Genomic DNA, 19,862 nt, shown 5'->3' with positions numbered 1-19,862 from the left:
ATGGCAGGCGCGATGCGATCAGAAATCACTATTTACAAAAACAACAACTTTGGAGTAGTCTTCTGAGAAAACAAGCAGCAAAGAAACGATAAATGAATTATGGGAAGAACGTAGGCGCTGTCTAGCAGCCTGGGCAGCACGGAAGGTTAGTGTTGAGCTTCAGCTGCTTGGAAATGATATAAACCTTACAACCCGCCAGATGACGGGTAAGGCGACCTTCAGGGTTAAATCTTAACCCGTCATCTGATGGGTTCCGAAGCGTTTTGGCTTCAAAAACATTAATGTTAACATTAATTTTGATGTAAAAATATTTATTGATTATACAATCAATAAATATTTCCCTGGGAGAAGTGAAACAGTGTGCGGACATCACTTCCTTTTCATTGTACGTATATCTTTGACCAGCACCTGTAGAATTTCTGGAGATGTCCATGCTTCCTGTTGGATCTTAACTCTTGTATGATGAAGTAGGGCATTCATTTAAAAATCACACCTGTGTGAACTGAGTGGTGCAACTCCTCTTCTCTCTCTCTCTCTCTCTCTATATCACTCTCTCTTTCTCATTAGCAGGCAACAGTGCAGCACCATCTCTCTCCGTTTCTGGCACAACAGCGCCCCTACTGGTACTCATAGTCACATAGGTTAACACGGAGTCACATAGTCACATACGGTAGGTTAACACGGACATTGCTGTTCCTTGGAGTGGTTGCACCACTCAAAAAAAGGTTGAAATACAAGGTTTCTGAGATACAAGGTTTCTGCCTGACAGCAACAATATTGTTTACGTGTACCAGAGAGATGAAACAACAGATGAAATAGACAAGATACAAGGAGGAGAGAGAGAGAGAGCCTGAGAGGGATCAAACAGGGAAGACACTTGGGAGGTAATATGCTACAAATCAGTACTACTAACACACTCAATTAAAGCGATGAAAACCACAGCTCTCTCCATCTGGTTAGAAATGAATTAGGAATAGTGGTTCCTGTCAAGGACCCCCAAATTAATATGAATTTGATTGTGGCCAGACCACCATCTGAGAATATTTTGTACCAGGGACGTGGTATAGATATAGATATAGAATAGAACATTAGTGTAATATTCCGACATTCTTTTTTCTTTTCTGAAAATAACCGATCTTGTTGCTACAGTATATTAACTAAATGTGCTGGGGACCACCAGGAACCCCCTCCAGGACCCATGGGGGTTCCCGGACCCCACTTTGAGAACCTACTGTACAACCTTCTTTTGAATCCCAACAAATATTTCTTCGTAACAGTGAAGGTGTAAACAGGGGAGTAGATATTATGTCTGACATTGCAACCTCAATATCAAACCTTAAGGTACCCAACTACAATAGTTGGGAAATATGACAAACAAGAAATGTTATGACATTGACCTACCTACCAATCCAAAAACACAAGAGACCCAAACAACCAGCACAGTCTGAAGAAAAGACTTCTTGCTCAGATCATTCTTGTGCGATAAAAAGCATCTGTTGCATTGGAGCCCTTTGTGCACAAACATTATATTTTGTTCCTTCTAACCAGTCCAGAACACACTCACAACAAAACCAGTGCTACATGATATTGAAGAATCCACACTGGGAGAAATAAATAAAAATAAACCACTTCTACAATCTATTTGGCCAAATATAGCAGAATACACAGCAGGACAACATACACAAGATGATGAACTGATAAGTGTGTAAGTGCACCTGAGGGCATCACAGTGCCTGGACTCCTGGAGTCTGTCTTAATGGCTCCATTGGTCACAATTACCTCATTAGAGAACTGGATGTCAGCTCCCTGCCATTCTATTAGATCAGGCAGTCAGCTGGTCAGTGTGACTCCGAGTTATATAGTTGCGCATGGGTGTCGCACACAGAAAATAGCATCTGCTGGGCTTGTAGATCGGCTAGTATATATCAGGCATACTGTAAGTCAGCCAGCCAGTCAGTCAGTGAAACTATAAGACAGCTTTGTCTTTCTGTCCTTCTCTCTCTCTCTCTCTGAAGGAGCTGTCATATCTAACAAGCTGCTGTTTTAAATGAATTCCTTTTAAGTGCTTCAGAGTGGAAGATGTCTGACTCAGGGCTGTTGCCCGTGTGTGGGCGAGACAGAGAGAAAGAGAATGATTGTGCATATGACAGTGTTGTATATTTTCTAGCTACTTAAAGAGAGAAGAGAACGGACGACGGTGCAGACAGATGAAAGTTTCCAGAAGTCCATTTTATTGCAGAGTACAAAGACAGCAGATCACAGCCATGGAGCTCCAACAGGCAGCCTGGCGGCTCCTGGGACTGACACACACTAGATACTACAGTGGAATCTTATACAGATCAAGACAAAGAGATCAAAGGGACATGACAAAAGGTGGTTCCCGAACCCCCACTGTCCCAAATGGTCCACTCATATGGTGGTCACCAGGAAGAACAGTACTTCTATCAATAGGTCAGATCTTTAGGGTCCCTGTAAATTTCTCCTGCAGCTGTCCCCTTGCATGCATCCTGTTCAAACATGCCTGTCTCTCACTCATGAGAGACACAAAGATCCACTTTAGTTTATTTAAACTATATTATTGTAAATTGTGATTTCCATATACATCAACAGCATCTACAGAGGCACAGGGAGACAGGCTGTATACTGTGCATGCTCGTGTGTGCATTTGGGTGACCGGGTGGATAAAATCATGTTTCACTGACAGAGAGCATTGCTATACTGCCAGGATGGCCATCATCAACTCTTCCCGAATGTGCTGGTTAAGTGCTTCCTGAATGTGCTGAAAGTTTTCAAGTTCAGCAAGCTGGATCAAACTTTCCCCCTCTTATTCCAAAGGCTTAAAAGTCAGAGCAGGGAGGGAAAACTTTCCATTTATATCTTATCGCCGGCTAAAGCATACCATATGTATTCAGACTGATAGTCCCTTTACCTTATGTAATATAACTGTCTCTCGAAGCAGGTCTCGCTCTGTGTCGCCAATGAAACGTCTAATCACTCAATTTGATCCAGAAGCCAGTGTGCCAGCGTGAGAACGACGGAAATTTCTCCAATTGATGACTCGCCAGCCAGACAACGGGAACGGCACGGATCGGTACGGTACAAATGTTGTCAGGGCCGGCTTTTATTTGATTGTCTAAGACTCTAAGTGCTTATGAGATTTGTCGGCGTGGTGACAGTCACTATATGACTCATATAGCTGTCATCTGTATGCAGAGTTCACTGCGTCCCGCGATCGAGGGGGGAGGAAGTCGTATGAAACGTCGACCCAGACGCGACCCTCTGTGACAAGGACGAGGGAGATGGTATTAGCAGGCTGCGTCGGGTCCGCTCCACAAATTTAGAGGTGACGCAAGTGACCTGAATTGACAATTCTGCAGGAGGCAACTGTTACGGAAGAAAATAATTTAGAATCATAACATCGGAAGCCGGAGGACGGTTAAGAGTTTGGCTCAGTTCAGTAAGAGTTCAGCTGCATTTATTGCATGCATTTGTATACTGCACTGCTTTGGCAAGCATCTGCAGCAGCAGAGGAAAGTGACACAGGACGCACGTGCGCACACACACACGCGCGCGCACACACAGCCACACACACACAGCAACGCACACAAACTACACGCGCATGCACACAGACATGCCCTCACGGTAACTCATTACACCTGGCAGGGGTGAACAGGGCAGTGAGAAAAAAGCCATCATGTAAACATTATGCATTACATGTATGACCTCTGGTTCGCCTCTTGGAGCCCGGTGGGATAACATAAAAATACATGAAGACGTGGCCCGGGCTCCATTCATAACTCACCGGACAGTGAGGCTGTTAACTAGCTAGCTATTGTATACACTCACGCTGGCAGGCAGGCAGGCGGGCGGGTTGAAATATGAGGCCCCTGGACCTGAGGTCTTCCTGGAATGCTAAACTCTGTACCGTACCCCCCCACTCTCTCTCTCTCTCTCTCTCTCTCATTTCTCACTATGCCCTGCAACCAATGTGACGCCTAATTAATCCTGAAGGTCTTTTGTTCCGCTGAGCTCCCTCCATGCACTCCATCCATCCACTCTCTCCTCCCTCTGCGCCCCCAACCACTGCCCCTCATCCTTCCAAGTTTTGCCCCCCACCCCCTACTTCCCGTCATCTCCCTAGCTGCCCCCCAGGGGAGGGACGGTATGGTCCCAGAGAGAGAGAGAGAGAGAGAGAGAGATGTGACAGCTGTTTTATCTGTTTGCTTATAAACCTGGGTCTTTATTTCATAATTATAGTTTTATGTTCTACATTCACATATAATATTGTATAGACTGGGTGTTAAAGGTAATAAACAGTGACATGTGTGCCTATATCTAAATATTGTCCAAGGCTTTGTAGTAACTATACCCCTGAGAATGTTGATGTTATCCAGCTGTAGCTACCGGTAGACTATCCAGTATTTACACGCACGCATGCAGGCACGCACGCACGTCCGCACATGCATCCTGCAAGCCCAACCCAGTAGTCACTTTGAGTGGCACCACACAAAGCCACGGGTGAACATGTACTCTACTGAATGTCGGACATTACCATTACTAACCCTACCCCAAACCCCAAACCTAACCTGAACCGCAAGCACGATGCAACGCATGTCGGACCAAAGCAAACTTAAGTTGTTTGCGGTGCACACAACAATGATGGCGAGAGCAGGATTCTAACCCAGGATGTATGGATTGAAAGTCTATTGCCTAACGAGCCATATGCTATACGAGCTGGCTGCTTTTCCAGAGTCTACTACATTATGACACGTCCAACTCATGTAAAAGAAAAGGAAAACCCCCGCCCAGTACGGGAGGAGTTTGGGGAGGGGAAGTAAAGCCTCCCATATTTCTCAGAGATATAGCTCAGGGCTGATTTCACCCAACACCGCATTGCTGCCTCGGAATAAATTTATATTTGATACAGAGGGCAATTTTGGATGGGCGATAATATCACTTCAAATCAATATCACTAATTTTCCTCGATTATATGATGAATTAATTATTATTTAAACAAGAACATTTTGATGTTATGACCTACGGTTCAAGAGTTATAAGGCGAAATGTAAAGTGGGCTGTTTTAGCGCCACCATGAGGCCGACTGATGTAATTATTTAATACATTAATTTTAATAATTATTATGAACCTCCCCTCCTAGTGTTGTGACTGTAGCTCCGACGGTTTCTGAGAGAAAAATACTACAACCCACTCACTACTAGGGTGTTCACCAGTGAGACAAGGTGTCGCAAGTTTCATACCTATTCATAGACCAGTGCTGCTGGTAATAAAAAGTGATAATTGCATATCTACAAGTTAATTCTAGTACGCCACCATTGCATGACGGAGTAAAACAGAGGACTAAACAATTTGATTGATTATTTACAAAAAAATTATTACGCTTATTGTTGATATACGGTAGGCCTATAAGAAACTCAAAAATATACTGTATATAAGAGGGAAAAAACTGCTGCTTGATTAACCGACTAACCTACATGAGTAAGATGAAGTCGGCTATTGGTTATGAATGTAATTTCAATAGATTTTGGGTTAATTGCCCAGCCCTAGCTGGAAGGTCCTTTAAAGGCCACAGAAGCAGACCTCTCTCCTCTCCTCTCCTCCTGTCGCTCTGCCTCCCTGCCTGAGAAGCAGAGATAACCCTACATGTGCCAACCGCACAGGGCCAATACCCGTGATTTATCGGAGGCCATTTGGTACCTGAGCGCCTATGAAATTGTAATGAACTTGATTATGCTTCTAATGAAGTGTGCGAGGTTTCCTCGGAAATGATTACAGCCATGCTGTCGTGCACACCGCCGACGGGGAAGCAGCGGAAGGCGAGAGAAAGAAGGCAAAGGAAGGGAGCAATGAAAGTGTCAGAAGGAATGAAGACCTACAGTGTAGGGCCAGGGAACTCAGTCGGGTTCCGCGTGGTTCCTTGGAATTGACTACAGTGCCGTTTACTATAGGTTTATATATTGTTACATCTTGTGTACTGTACATTTAAACCCCAGGGGGATAAAGGGGGTAAATCCGCAACATCGGAGTTGGAACCGGAGACCAATTGGGTCTCCATTGACCCGCTGAGCGCTGTTCAGAGGTGGACAGCCGCTGCCCCCGCCAGCGGGGGCAATGGGGCTCAACTGTAAACTGTAAAAATGTACCCATGAATCAGCCTATAATCCTGTCCCAACATACATGTTGGTCTTGAATTGTTTCATAGATGCCTGTTCTCCATTTCCCCCACCCCTCCCACAGTAAAATGCAGTTAGAATGGAGCTAGTTGGCCTGGGCCATGGCTCAGTGGTCAGGCACCTTGGCTGGTAATCCAGTCTGGCAGTGTGCCGCGGGTTCGACTCCCGACGGCCTTTACTGCATGTCTTCCCCCATCTCTCTCCCCATTTCCTGTCAGCCTATTGTCTGTCCCTCCATAAAAAATATAAAATAAAGGTGAAAGCCAAAAAAAAAAAACATTTATAGAATGGAGCTAGTTGTCTTAATTCTAATGTGGGTATTTTAGTAGCTATTTTTTGCGAATCGTCTATTAAAGGTATATTCAGTGATTTCACTTAATTCAAATATCACTTATTTTTTTGTTTTGTTGTGATAATCCTCCCTACTATAGAGTGTGCTGGCCATATAAGGAGTTCCTCCCTGTCCCCAGTTAACCCCTGGGGGTCAAAAAACCTTAGGTTTCGTTTTTGACTCTCTATCCTGATTGGACGAAAGGCTGGGTCCCACAGCCAAAAACGAAACCTAAGGTTTTTTGAGTGAAATCACTGAATATACCTTTAATCGTCCTGATACTCGCACATGTCATGTTTGTCTAGCTGCTGTTCATACAGAACTCAGCGTTAACTCATAGATCGACCGCTAGATGGCATGCAGTAGCGATAGTTCAGCTCCCACGACTGTTCACTTTCATTCTATTTCGTCGTAGAAGAAGACCCCCTCCAAGCACCACAAAAACAGCAATGGCGGAGGTGCTTGCGCGGATCGGACTTGTCTACCTAAGAGTCTTTAGAAGCATTAATATTTTAGACGTGCGGTCACTGGGAACGAGCCACTAAACACGGTCGCTTTATTCATCTGAGCTGGAATTCTTATAAAAAGGACTACAAATGCCTCAGCCCCCACCTTTCTGTTTTTCAATGCATTGTGGTAATGCATATGGAATTGAACATGGAGCTGCCGATCGACTGACAGCTTTGATATGCGGTAAGCCAACATATATGTTTATCATTAAATAGAAGGCTAAATAACATGTTAAACACGTCTATGGCGCAGTGGGAGGTCCTGCATAATCAGTTAAATCAGTACGTGGCGTTCTCAACAGGCCTGAAAATTAAGTCCTAGTGGTTGGTGCTCCATTCTAGCTGCATTTTACAGTGGTAGGGGTGGGGAAAATGATGAAACAATTCAAGGCCAACATGTATTTTAGGCTGATTCAGGTACAATATAGTGTGATAGCAGTGATTCGCAAACATTTTCATGACAAGGACCCCAAATTATGTATTTAGCAAGCGGACCTGAACATATTTTGGGACCACCACAAATACAAAATGTGTGTAGATCAAAATGTTTAAAAATGATTCCACATTTGTCTCAATGCTTCAAGATTATTTTGAAAATAGCCGATCTACAAGCTCAAACGTGTCGACACATTGTTGTGAGCTTGTAAATTAATTGTCTATTTTCAAATCCAACCCCACACACACACACACACACACACACACACACACTCACACACACTCTTCCACATCGCCGAGGGATTTTCCATTGAAAACGGCACTGACGGCGTGCTACATTAGCCTCGACAGCCACCGGCCTCATCATAGGTCACATTTTGCATAAATTTCCTAAAACGTATTAAATGGCAGTTCAGGTGGATCTTCCTAACCTTTCTCTGTTCCGGCGTGCTCTCATTTAGATGGAGAAAGCATTATTGTTCCATAATTTCATGTGCAAATTGTCCCTTTTCCATGCCAGTTTGGCTTAAATACCAAGCAGTTATTAAGTAAGTGGGTGCTAAAAAATGCCATCGGTAAAGGGCACATTCACAGATGCAAATGGGGGCTTTTCACACATTACTGGGACATGGTATTAGTCTATACTTCAAAGACAGTGAGCGCTGAAAACTAAACATTTATAGTTGCTGTCTGGCAGAAACCTTGTATCTCAAGTATTTCAACTTTATTTATTTCTTCATCATACAAGAGTGTCACACAAAATGGGTCAATATGGCAGATCAATAAGCTCATGGTGACACGTTGTGTGTGAGCTTGTAACCGTTTTGGACATACTAGGTTTCCACCTGACATCAACAATTTCCAAATTCTCAACCTGAAACAGCCCTCTTGAAAAGCCAACTGTATCCTGCGCAGCACAGTTTCCCAGTGTTCAGCACACCTTTGATAGAAAAACGTTGCAGGCATCATGGGGTTTTATTTGTTCCTGCATTGCTCAGGCTGGAGAGAGACCATAAATAGCCTAGCTACAGTAACTGCAGCTTTAAGTACCATAATTAAAAGCCCTATGTACCGGTGTCCCCCATCTGCACTACCTTTTGGTTATGGTCGATCGGTCGGTACTATAGGTCAGTCGATCGGTCGGTTCAAACCTTTTCTGTATCTGGGGGTCGTCCACTTGTAAGCATTCACAGTCCACCCTTCTGACCACTTAATATGACAATCAGTGTGTCCTCAAAGCATGTCAATTTTAATGATCAATAAAATCGAATCAGATATTTATACATACAATAACACAATACAATAACACATTGCACATCAATCGTGTTCTGGCATGGATGAGTGGAACCAACGTAGTACGTAAATACATATAGTGTTTTCCCAATGATTTGGGGGTCCACTTGGAATACCCTCACGGCCCACCCACCAGTGAATCCCAGCCCACAGGCTGCAAATTTCACATCCTACCTGGTTTACGTTTTAAAAATTTCCCATAAATAAGAACTGTGTTAAAAAAATGTGAGCTTGTAGATCTGCTTTTTTGGCAACGACAGACTCAGAAGAAGTTGCACACTATTCATTCATTCGCATACTGTATATTATATCTTTATTGGCAGGGAGTTTTGAGTTTCCCAAACAAATTATTATCAATTGAATTATAAATAATGGCAACGGAGACCCGCTGCAGCAGCTGACAACGCCGTGCCAGTGTTCTTTCGACTCATGTGTCGCAGACATGCAAAGGTAGCACAACAATGATGACGCATCACGCAACCATCCGTCCGGGCCCGATAACAAGCTCGACAAGCCACAAGCTTATTGATACTCGGGGCTCGATAAATTCAGCACCGGGTTTGTAATGTACCCGATTTTTACGGGCTCCATCCCTATGACCGACTGTCATAAACGATATCGCAGAGACAGTTATTTTTGGACAACAATGCTCATTTGAGATGATTTTAAGATGACCCAATGTTATTCTCCATAGATAAATTACTTCAGCAAACCAGGGGATGAGCGAGTGATGTCGGGACTTCGGTAGTCCATAGACAGAATCTCTTCGTCAACAATAGCCGATCTACAAGCTCATGCAGAATGCTTGCCTATTCTGACATGACCGCAATAGGGAGGCTAGGTTTCATGAGGCTAGGTTAATACAGCTGTTAATACTGTGTCCCTGCTGTTTGCATTGCGTCTATTTGCGTTCGGAGCTTAACACCTGATAATCACAGTCGATCTGTGAATAAAACCTGCCATGATAGTGTCCGCCTCTGAGTAGTTCTTCCCCCATCGCTGTCTGACATGACAAACGTTGAGACTGTAAAACACAGCAAGGTCTCCATAGGTGTTTATCAATCCCTTTCTCTCCCTCGCTGTCTCTCTTAGTAAAATTTATGTCTGAGAAAGGGGTCGCTTGGCCTGGCGATGGCTGTCACTAATTTGTTGTGGCAATATTAATTAATGACAGGCCAGTCACAGCTGTTTACTGTGAGATAGATTAGAAGTGAGAGAGATTAGACAAACGAACACAGTCAGTGAGAGTCCTGGCGGCTGACAGGGGTCACCTTCACGTCGCTGAAATCATATTGAATTTGCCGTGGATGGAGATTGGTGGGTGGATGGGTGACGGGTGCTTTGGGAATTACCACACTCGACGAATCCATATCCAGCGCTATCTGCCATGGTTAGCATTTAGAAACAGCTAAATCAAACAATATTGCAGCGCTGTGAAGAGGAGAAAAGCATCACATTTCTGATTGAGGTTGATGTCACAGTGGAGGCCAACTGCTCCATAAATAGATATCTGGTGCTCTACTCCCCTTCGTACAGAATTTAAGCAATATAACAAGAGTGGCTGTTCTTTACTGTCATCATAATAACTACGCCGGCGCCTAAAGGTTGCTGGACTGCTCGGGGCCATGCAAGTTGTGAATGATTGAAGTCGGGAATATATGCCTCATCCATACACCTGTTATTTGATGTACTTCCACTTCCTCCACTTTCATTCACTTCCTTCACTATGACCACAGCTCTCATACTTTCTGTTTCATTGCACATGCCCGTTCTCAAATCGGGGTACATGAGAGAGAAAGTGGAAAATATTCTTTAATATATCAAAAGGTGGGTTACTCGTCCAAACTCGTTCTCAAATGAGTTAATCTGATGTTATTCTATCCAAGAACGAGTGGTAGTCCTACAGATTACAAAATACATAACTCCCTCCTGAGCCTACTGTAGCTCCGACCTTGCGTGGTGGGTTTAACGCTAAATCGCTTATTTTGATCGCTCGCAAATTCTTCTCTTTTTTTCTAGACATAATGTTATGTTGACTCAATAACATAACTCTGCACAGTGTTTTTTGTCCCAATTGGGCTGTCATAGTGAGTGATCTTTTTGATTGATTGATTGATTGATTTGATTTGATTGAATACTTTATTAGTCTGAAATGTAAACAGTACAGAGTACAGTCAAACACTTAGTCTAAAAGGATACCACCGAATAAAGTCCTGGGTATTCTGCCGTTAAACCCACTGCACCCGCTCAGAGCTGGTGGGTGGGCTGTGGATGGAGTTATGGAATTTTTCACCTGTACCACTCGTACCACAAACGGCTTGTGCAGAATTATCCTTTAAGTGCTATTTAATGTAATTGTGACGCATACGAAAATTGGTCTGCGGTCCTGACCCACTCTTTTTTTAACTACTGGTTTACGCTTTCTTATGCAAATCGCCCTAATCCAAGAAACAGACTTCTGACTGCATCCTGAGAGCTGCTGACCCAAGTCTCAACCTCAGGTTCTCTGCCTCGCTGCAACCTAGCCCATTCTGACCTGAGATCAGATTCTAAAAATGTCTGTTTGAAAAAAAAAGACAGTTTTCTGAAAAAGCTATGTTTCTATGTCAGTCGTTCTTCGATTTAAAAAAAAATAGCTAAAGCATAACGTAACGCTAACACCAAAAGGGGTTCCTGCCTAAAATGGGCTAGAGAGCCTCCAGTCTCTGGCTGGGTTGACTTGGCAACACAGACGGCTTGTCACAGTGAACAGGAGATGAAGTGGCCCAATCAAGGCTGGAATAGCAGGGTAATCATTCCACTCAGTAATATTATGGGCGTCAGGATTACTGCTGCTTTCTCATTTCACTGTGCAGTCCTTGAAAAATGTGTGCAGTTTGTGAACAAAGCGCTATGAATCACAATGCAGTGTTCAGTGGCAAAAGCCACACTATGCAGGAGGAGAGAAATCTGGATGGCATTTTCCCCACTGGCTGCTTATAGGCATGTCGGCGAGTATATGTTTCCTTTGGCCAACTGAAAATACTATAAATATTTCAACTAAGAGATTCAATGAAATTATTTCTTTAAAAGATTATGAACTATGAGTCAACTTCCATGCAGCATGGGTTCACACGCACGCACATACAGTATATACTGTACATACAGTACTGATATTGAATGTCTGTCCATTTTAAGCACAGATAAAATCATATCATATGGATAATGATCAGTAGTATATTGAAAATGTTATCCTTTTAGAGCTAGTCAATTCGAATCCACTGTTCCATCTAGTTAGTTTCTCATGCACATTAGGCCAGTTCTTCATGTCCAAACTGTAGCCGATTGTGGAATACTTTACAGGTACTACTAGATGGGCCTACTCAGTAATACTTTACAGGTACTACTAGATGGGCCTACTCAGGAATACTTTACAGGTACTACTAGATGGGCCTACTCAGGGATACTTTACAGGTACTACTAGATGGGCATACTCAGGAATACTTTACAGGTACTACTAGATGGGCCTACTCAGGAATACTTTACAGGTACTACTAGATGGGCATACTCAGTAATACTTTACAGGTACTACTAGATGGGCATACTCAGGAATACTTTACAGGTACTACTAGATGGGCATACTCAGGAATACTTTACAGGTACTACTAGATGGGCATACTCAGGGATACTTTACAGGTACTACTAGATGGGCCTACTCAGGAATACTTTACAGGTACTACTAGATGGGCCTACTCAGGAATACTTTACAGGTACTACTAGATGGGCATACTCAGGGATACTTTACAGGTACTACTAGATGGGCATACTCAGGAATACTTTACAGGTACTACTAGATGGGCCTACTCAGGAATACTTTACAGGTACTACTAGATGGGCCTACTCAGGAATACTTTACAGGTACTACTAGATGGGCATACTCAGGAATACTTTACAGGTACTACTAGATGGGCCTACTCAGGAATACTTTACAGGTACTACTAGATGGGCCTACTCAGGAATACTTTACAGGTACTACTAGATGGGCCTACTCAGGAATACTTTACAGGTACTACTAGATGGGCATACTCAGGAATACTTTACAGGTACTACTAGATGGGCATACTCAGGAATACTTTACAGGTACTACTAGATGGGCCTACTCAGGAATACTTTACAGGTACTACTAGATGGGCCTACTCAGGAATACTTTACAGGTACTACTAGATGGGCCTACTCAGGAATACTTTACAGGTACTACTAGATGGGCATACTCAGGAATACTTTACAGGTACTACTAGATGGGCATACTCAGGAATACTTTACAGGTACTACTAGATGGGCATACTCAGGAATACTTTACAGGTACTACTAGATGGGCATACTCGGGAAGCACATAAGATGCAAGTTGGGAATGCATGCAAATATTATTGTTTCCAATAACCATGCAGCCCTAGTCACTAATACAGTACATATCCAAATAGCCTGCATGTGTTTTGCAAGCACATGTAGTGTAGTGCACACTAACTAAAGCGTGCGTGCATGCATGGAACAGCTGAGAAAAATGCTGCAAAAATGGATGAATTTCAATTTTTCATTTAGAGGCCGTGTGTGCAGCTAGCCTCCTGGTTTATTGTTCAGCGTAGCCTGAGGGAAGTCATCATGGGGAGGAGAGCACAATACACTGCCTCTCCACCGACAATCCACTTGCCTTCACATTACATCCTGAAGAGGTGACCCTCGCTTCCGTCTTTTCTTCTCCAAATACTTCCTACATACCTTATCTTCACTCCACATCCTCGTCATCCTTCTGTCTCTCTCCCTCTCTATTATGGGTACTCTTCTGAATCTCTTGGTCCACTGTCATTCCATTGCGTCGGGATGGGATGCGGAACCGAAGGAACTTGATCCAACATTGAGGACTATTGTTATTATATTATTATTATATTATTTATTTTTTAAATATAGAAGCTTTAAAGAGAACTGTTAAAAGACTGGGCGGCGGTCCTGGAGTACACTTTTCAGACACCAGATGGCAATGTCGGTGGTAAATGAGTTAAGGAAACAGACCAATAAGAGGGAATCGTTAAAATCCTAAAGGATCCCAACGCTACCATTGCGGTCCCTCCTTTCCTTTCCTCTCCTTTCACTCAGTCTGCCATGATGGTTTTCCTGCCTCACTGCCTCCTTTCAAAAAGGACAGGAAGGCACGCTCTGACCCCGCGGGAAACCCTGCCCTACCCGTCCGGTCCGGCGGCCCCCGATGCCAGTGTTTATCAAGGCAAAGCAATCATTTGACGGGAGCAGGGAATGACTGGACTGACCCACGGTCTCTGTAGGGAATGTCTGCTGGCTAGACTGCCTGCATATGCATACTGGCTGGTTGCTTGGACTGGGCATACTGCTACCGTAGTGACCATCTAGGACAGCCATTCCAAATGTGTTAGTTTTTTCCTTCTTTCGTCTTTAACATGAGCCTTGAACATGAATTTTCAAAATACAGCAAAATAGTACAATATATTAGTTCCATATAACATGTTAGTTCCATTGATCCATTAAGCTGGAACACAAATCGGTTCATTAAAATAAACATGCATAAAAATCGTAAACAGCCAAGTGGGTCCAAGTACAGAGCCCAGGGGGACGCCAGCACATATAGCTTGTAGTCCTAAAACTCGTGAGTGAGTTCGCAATCGGTTCCCGACTCCGTGGCAGATTTCCAGTGTTCTTAGGCTTTTATTATTATGCAGAAAACAAGGTGTGTGATTATCATACAGTAGGTCCAAGCCAGATTCACATCTTGTTCTACAACATAAATTGCCTCCATTAATATATATCTCAACCGTGAATTTCTAAGCCTTCATGTTTTTTTTAAACTGATATTAACTGCCTGTGGGGATCAAAAACACTGTTGATTTGTGGAGATTGTCTGGGTTGGAGTTGAAAAGAAACGAGTTAACAGCAAATGCCTTAGATTGCTACTTAAACCCTATATACATACCGGGGTCCCCCAGGGCTCTATTCTTGATTCCCTTCTTTTCCCTTTCTATACAGTTTGTTTCCCCCCGAATATTCATATGCTTAATTTAATCCACGACTGAGGTAACTTCTGAGTTATCCCACAGAACATAATCTACAGACATAATCTCTGTAGAACTTTATTATCAGAAGAGCCTTCTTACGACACACACACACACACGTATTTGGTAGGGGGATCAGCATAGCTTTGGTCAGGGACAAGTAGAGCCTGAGGAAATCCCAGGGTAAGAGAAGTGACCTAGCTGGCACCGCAGATCCCTGGCACCGTACCACATACAGTGATGGCACAAGGCCCCAAGGCTGAGGCTGGCAACCACCCCAGTAGTACCCACGTCTCACATCCCCGGGCAAGTCAACTGCTGCCCTGGCATCCACACTCAGACACATGTAAGTATACATGTACAGTATAGCTGGAGGATACATGAACTCTCTCTCACACAGCGGCGCACGCACACGCACACGCAGGGCTTGACGCTTAGCATTTTTCCAAGTAGCACGTGTGCGACTAAGTAGCATCTAGTAGCACACAAATTATTTTATGTGTTTTTGAGGGGCGCTAGCCCCTCCTATGTATACCAGTATACATAGCTTTAGTCTCCACACATCTCACGATTTGCCATTGACAATGAAAGGGGAATTCAGGTCAAATGTCCACTAAATCTTGTCCCCACACGTCTCAATATTTGCCATTGGCAATGAACGGAGAAATTTGGTCAAAATTCCACTAAATATGACGTAAATTAAACATCAAAACATTAAATGCCATTGACATTGAAAGGAAAATGTCATATGTACATCATATGCAAACGAGCAAATCAGCTATTAAACCAATCACAGCTAGGTATTCTGATGTACGAGAAGATTCATGATGATGTATGATGATAAGAGTGTCCCTCACTTCACCCAGGTGTGATTTTTCTTTAATAAAGTGATATGAGGTAGGGACGGGCAATGTGGCAAAATATTATGTTGCTCATGGATGCATGGATGGATAGACAGCCTATCCGTTTTATCATGCTGTTCTATCATGTGATATTCGATGCAGGGCAAGATGCTCGATTGTGAATTCAATTGTAACATTCTCCTTGGCTTTGACTGCTTCAGACAGAACATCTGACACACAGCTACAGTAGACTATTAATTTACTAAGCTGGTAATTTACTTGGCTGCCTACCGTTGCTCGTTAAGCAGGTCACACAATGGATGGACCACTGATATTTATCCAGCCAGGTCGGTGATTACTAATATCATTCATGCTGTGCAACACATGCTTTTGTAAGCGACGCTAAGGATTGTTTTGATCGATACACTGACACGACAACGCGTATTCAGGGCGGAGTCACCACCCCCAGGGGAAGTTGTGATTTGCTCTCGTTCACTGCAATGCAATTTGCGGCATTTCCAAAACAATATTGTTGAGTAGTGATTATCAAACGTATTTGCAATGCCATACGTTGAAAGATCTGTTGCCCGTGGACAAGGCACGTTACCTCCGCAAGTTAGATATTATCGGCATAGATGTTTGTCCGTATGTGATTAAGGATTGGAAAAAGTTGCATTGGCAGCCATAGAAAATTCTGCCCAGGGTAAAAAAACGGATGTGACGTTTTTGGGCGTTCCTGTCTTGCTCCGTGTCAGTGTATAATAATCCGTCATGTGCGTGTGCACGTGCACTCTTTATTTGTGCGTGCACGTGCAGCCGTGCACAGTGTTTCTCCCGCGTTTGGTTAAAAGTTGGCGTTCGAACTTTACAAATAAGTTTAGTATTCAACGTGTCGGGGACGCTATCATGCTGCGTTCACTCTGACGCTCTGTGTTGCCTACGAGGGAACAGACACAGCACATGAGCACAGAGTGCTAAAAGGGGGAGGGCCGAGGGCGGTGCGGTGGAAGCAAGGGGAACAGATCTTCAAGCTAAAATGCATCGAGCCTCGACACGTTGTTAGCTTGTAGATCTGCTCTTTTTGGCGAACGACACCGCCATACTACAAATATAAATGTAGGTATAGAACTGAAACTAATAGAATGTGTATTGCGGGATCAGAGCCTTAATTGTATTTATCACGATTGAACGGTCAGATTCTGTACGCACCAGTGCTACAAATTGAATTCTACAACTCGCACAGTGCTATTTTTAGTAGCATATGCGACTACCTAGTCGCACTGTCGAGCCCTGCGCACACGCACACGTACACACACACACACACACACACACACACACACACACACACACACACAGTCCGGAGTGTTCACTTACACATGGATACTGATGATTTTACTGTGTACTGTGTTGTCCTGCAAAAAAAAAAAAAAGAAGAAAAAAAAAAAGAAAAAAAGCCCCTTGACTCTAGTAGATGGCACGGCTGACTTTCAAGAAATTCCACAAGCGAGAGCTTTCTGGAACTAAACGGCCGAGGCAAATCCTCTTAAAATCCCTTTAGACACCGTGGCAGCCAGAGAAAGGAAAATAAAGTTTCTCCCAAGGCAAACATGTGCAGGTTTGTTGGTTTTGATGTTGTGCGTTTGGGGGGGAGGACACTCTCGCGCCAGTTTAATTCTTCGAGGTGGGAAAAGAATGCTAATACGACGCAGAGCCAAAGCGGAGAAACATCACATTGTGGTGACATTAAGCCTTCGGGGGAAAGAGAATGCCGCGTGGAATAGAAGCATGGCTTTCATTTCTTTCACATGGATTAAACATGCTCCAGGTATGGAGCTCAGAGATGCTACAATGGCCGGAGTTCCCGTTAGAGAAAGTTGCACTCACATTTGTCAAATAATACACAAAAAAATGGTAAGCAATTTAATGAATTTGCGCCACGCAAGGCAGCCCGTTTTTAGATGAAAATTCTGCAAACTGAAATGAGGTTTTTGAACGACTGTCGCGGAGCACAAGCCAATCCAGCCGATGTGACTTTAGGCTTCTCCTGTTCCACCATATGCTCTCCCAAAACTAGTTTTTCTGCTCTGATTACTATTTACCTATTTGTGTTTCTGTTTCCTTAGGGGCAACAGATTGAATTAATCTTTGCAGACATGAGATGCTATTATACACATGAGGAAAAAAAGAGAGAACTTTTGCCATTTATAGCTGTAGAAACGGAGAGCGAGAGCGAGAACAGAGCCGTGGTGGGAACAACTGGGACTTGTTTTGTGTCAGAGGCACACGGACAGCAATTAGCATCATTTATGTGAACAGATAAAAGAACGGAATACGCACACACACACACACACACACACACACACACACACACACACACACACACACACACACACACACACACACACACACACACACACACACACACACACACACACACACACACACACACACACACACACAAACAAACACAGTGCTCATGCTCATATTTGCAATATGTATTTTCACTCTATGGGGTCGATTTAGGACTTCTATGTTACTTACTTCTATATTACTAATCTAATTACAGTATTATGATCTGGGGGCGTGTAGTATGTCATATTGCAATTTTGGGCATGTTAAGAAGCGCTTTTGACACCCCGCGGAGTGCGCAAAACGGCCTTGAATTAGTCATGGGTGTGTTTAAGGCGTGTTTGAGACGTACCCAATCAACATGTCCGTACTATTCTCTTTACCAGTCAGCTGATGTCACATAGGGAATGCGCACTTTGGGGGTCGTGGTATGACATTTCTTCAGGCTGGCACCATAGAAGACATGACATGCCTTTGTCACATTTGGGTTAATTATTCCTATTGCACTGCATGCTGTCACCTTTATGCCTCAAAAGAACAGACCCACCTTTCAGATCGGAATGGAATTGCGAGTAGATAGCAGCATATTGGCAAATTGCCAATCCATGCGTAATTAATTAATTCGATAACGATAGAACCATGTACCATACAGCGAATGAAAGCAAGATTCATAAGGAATATGGAGATTTTTACATTTAATAAAACGGTTGAGAAATGAGAGAACCATGAGTGTTTATAGGCTAATATCAACGTTTTTTTTATGAAAGACCAAACGGGCTGTGAACTTGAAGAGCTCAATCACCATCCCGACACGGAAGAAATATAGCCTAGTGCATGCATGTATATGCACTGTTGCACTTGCACACAGTAGCCTACACACGCTCTTTATTTGTTTCTATTGAAAAACACCAGTAAAATAACGTTTATTATATTTTATTTCATTCAAGTGTCAAGTCACGACGAAGGAATGAGTTGAATGCGTGCTGCGTAATGCTGTGGCCCCATGGTATGGTCTTCGCTGAGTTCGCTCGTAGCATTTTATTGAAGAAGACTTGAATCGGGTGTGATACAGCATATGAAAGCACATTTCCCACGGATTATGGAGATGTTTTTATTTATTTTTAAGGTTGAGAAATGAAAGAATTATGGCCGTTTCTAATCTCAACATTTTTTTTAAAAAGACGCAAGACTGCCATGTCTCATAGAAACAAGTAAATAGGTCTATAAAAATAAGCGCATATAACAGGGGTCTGTAACCTATTTTAAATGAAGTGCCATGTTTTTATTTTCTAAATAGTGAGTCTGCCATATCCAGATTAATTTGAATGACACCACATTAAAATAAAAAAACATATTTTGATTGTCCACAAATATAAAGTTCTTCCTTCTTTTTAAATATGTTCTTGCACATTGTTATAATGATCATTATATATCCCCCTGCAGTCAGAGTTCATAGTTTTAATGAATGAATGTGATGCATTGTGAGCTGGTATAGATCTGCTATTTTCAAAAGTAATCTTTTTATTTAATTTTTGGATTAGCTGTCCTTAGTTGGGCAAATGCATTCATCTGGGGATCCTTGACATGGGAATGTGCTGTGTGACGATCACTGGTTTAAACAACATTAGGAGAAAAGCCCAAATAACCACTTTAGAAACAAGAAAAGCAACCACACAAAGCAACTTTACAGAAAAATAAGCCGCTTATAATAAACAGACATGGCAACACTCTACCAGCCTTCCAGAGCCGCTCAAGTGTCAAATCAAACAGTGCTTTTTGCGTTTATGAGGTGGTCAGACCCACGTCTAATCGTTATGCGCTGAGTGTCTTTAGGTCAAGGGGCTTAATAGCAAATT

General features: G+C 43.1%; 1 protein-coding gene across 1 annotated transcript in view; it reads right to left on the bottom strand.

The window, feature by feature from the left end:
• Positions 1 to 19,862, bottom strand: part of adarb2 (adenosine deaminase RNA specific B2 (inactive)) — a gene marked incomplete at both ends in the record, with an annotated part of 231,750 nt that overhangs the window by 55,464 nt on the left and 156,424 nt on the right. The gene's annotated exons all lie outside the window — the stretch shown is intronic.

Source organism: Protomyctophum parallelum, assembly GCF_964188405.1.
Source record: "Protomyctophum parallelum genome assembly, chromosome: 12".
Taxonomy (NCBI): Eukaryota; Metazoa; Chordata; class Actinopteri; order Myctophiformes; family Myctophidae; genus Protomyctophum; species Protomyctophum parallelum.
The sequence above is the reverse complement of the archived record's forward strand: the minus strand, read 5'-3'. Positions and strand labels throughout refer to the sequence as shown.